The following is a 2,264-nucleotide window of genomic DNA, read 5'->3' on the forward strand; positions in this document are numbered from 1 at the left end:
CAGACATGGAAGCAGATGCGATGTGGGTGCTGCCCGTGTGTTCCCAAGGTTACTCAGTGCATTCCTGACTGTTCCAGCTTCTTTGCTGCAAAGCAAGTGACACCAGAACTTAGGGGGCAGGATTCTGTGGGTGGCAGGGCTCTGCAGGTCTGGCTTATCTCTGCTCCACAAGGCGTCTGCCGGGGCAGAACCTCCAAGACGGGAGGCCCTTCAGCTCCTCGGTGTGGACAACCCAGGCCCACTAAAGAGAGTTCCTGGGTCGCTCGTTAAAAATTCCAGACCTACTGATTCAGAAATTTTTCTCAGGAGGGAATTCCCAGAGAATTCTGAAGCCCAGGAAAGTTCGAAAACCATTGTCCCAGGAATGACAGACAGTCCCGGGCTCCTGCCCGTTGGCTGTGCCGTCAGGAACACCGAGGCCGTCGTCTGGGCTGGAATAACTCTGAAATCTAGGAAATGCGCCAGGACCTTCCTTCCAACACCCCGCCTGCCCTCTTCTCCAGCCCGTGTAGCTACCCACCCACCTGTAGCGGCACAGGGACCCCACCGCACCCCGGAACCAGGCCCCGGCCCAGGAAGCGAAGCTGTGTGAGTGCTGCATGGGCCCGACCGCAGCTCTGAGTTCTGGGAGTAGGCGCCTCCCTCCTGGACCTCCGGGCCCCTGTCTTCTGATACCTGCTTGTCCCTTCGCCAGAGCTGGCCGGCAGTTGCGGGACCCGGAGCAAAACGAAGACGTGGGGTTGGGGGGAGCCTTGTTCGAAACGCAGGGAGAGCCTTTCTCCTTCCCTCTCTCTCTCCTCCCCACCTCCGTGGTGTTTCTTGTTTGCTGTTTAAGATGGGCTCCCTCGGGCACGGGGACCCTGGCGGGGGGCAGGTGCGCCCAGGCGCCCGGGGCCTCACCGCAGCCCCTGGGCGGACCGTACACACCCCCCGCGTCCCAACCAGGCCTCCCCCAGGACCAAGGGGCCGCGGCCTCCGGGGAACGGTGGGGAGCCGGCGTCCACCGGGACGGCGGGAGATGGCTAGAGGCATCTCCAGAGCTGCCTAAGCAACACCTGCCTAAGCACCCCCACCCCTCCCCAGGGGCCCAGAACCCAGGGCTGTGTGTCAGCCGACTGGCCGCGGGTCGCTGGCAGCTGTCCCCCAGCCTCAAGCGCCCGCTTATTACTCCCCGGGCTCTGCACAGTCGCAGTGGCCGGGAGCTGCCCGCCGTCCTGCCGTGTCCTCCACAGCCCAGCCCCACCCCTGGTGACAGTACCATCTGCCCCGGGTGGCCTGTGCCCTGTCCCCCGGGACGCCGTACTCCCAGCTCTGGGCCTCAGGGCCCTACCAGGCAGTAGCAGGGCCGGCGGCCTGGCCCACGTCCTTCTGGAATCTTCCAGATCATTCCCACCTGCTTTCCCTCCCCGCTCACCAGCACCAGGGCCCAGCCCTGCTCCCCCTGAGGTTAAGTGCTGTCTCTCCAGAGTTTGGATCCTGCCGGAGAAGGGGGGGCTAAAGGTGCCCACATGGTGACCCTGAGTGAAGGGACAAGGAGCCCGTCAGCCTCAGTGGGAGTGGAGCCTGGAAGCAGAGGCAGCGGGGTGTGGGCAGAGGTGGGTGGAGGCGTGGCGTGAACAGGAAAGGAGGGAAGCACCTCATCTTTACTGAAACTGAATTGCACCCGAGCCAGTTTTTCCTGTTACGTATTGTCTTTTTTTTTTTTTTTTTTTTCCTTAAGACTAGTTTTAGGTTCACAGCAAAACGGAAAGGAAGGTTTTACTCTCTGTCCCCACCGGCCCCATCCTCACACCCGCAGCACGCCGGGGCGGGGGGCGTCCACTACAGCGGATGAGCCTGCACGGCCCCTGTCCCTGTCCCCCGGAGGCCGCGGTTGGCACGAGGGCTCACTCTCGGTGGCGGACGTCCTGTGGGTTTGGACAAACGTCCACGACGTGGATCCGCCATCACAGTAGGTGACAGACTAGTTTCACTCCCCCCAAGTCCTTGGTGCTCCACCTTGTCATCCCCCCCATACCGCAGGGTTTTTTAAGATTTTGTTTAATTGGGGGAGAAAGAAAGGAGCCAGAAAGGAGTGCGGATTGGCTTCCAGGAGGTGAGCTTCCCATCGATATCACGCTGATCTCCAGCCCCGGAGGGAGGTTGGAAGCGGGGCGGGGCGGGGCTGGTGGGGCGGGGCGGGGCTGGTGGGGCGGGGCGGGGCTGGTGGGGCGGGGCGGGGAGGGCCCGGGAGGCACGTGGTGGGTGGATCCCTCTTTCTTTCG

Source organism: Pseudorca crassidens, chromosome 10, assembly GCF_039906515.1.
Source record: "Pseudorca crassidens isolate mPseCra1 chromosome 10, mPseCra1.hap1, whole genome shotgun sequence".
Taxonomy (NCBI): domain Eukaryota; kingdom Metazoa; phylum Chordata; class Mammalia; order Artiodactyla; family Delphinidae; genus Pseudorca; species Pseudorca crassidens.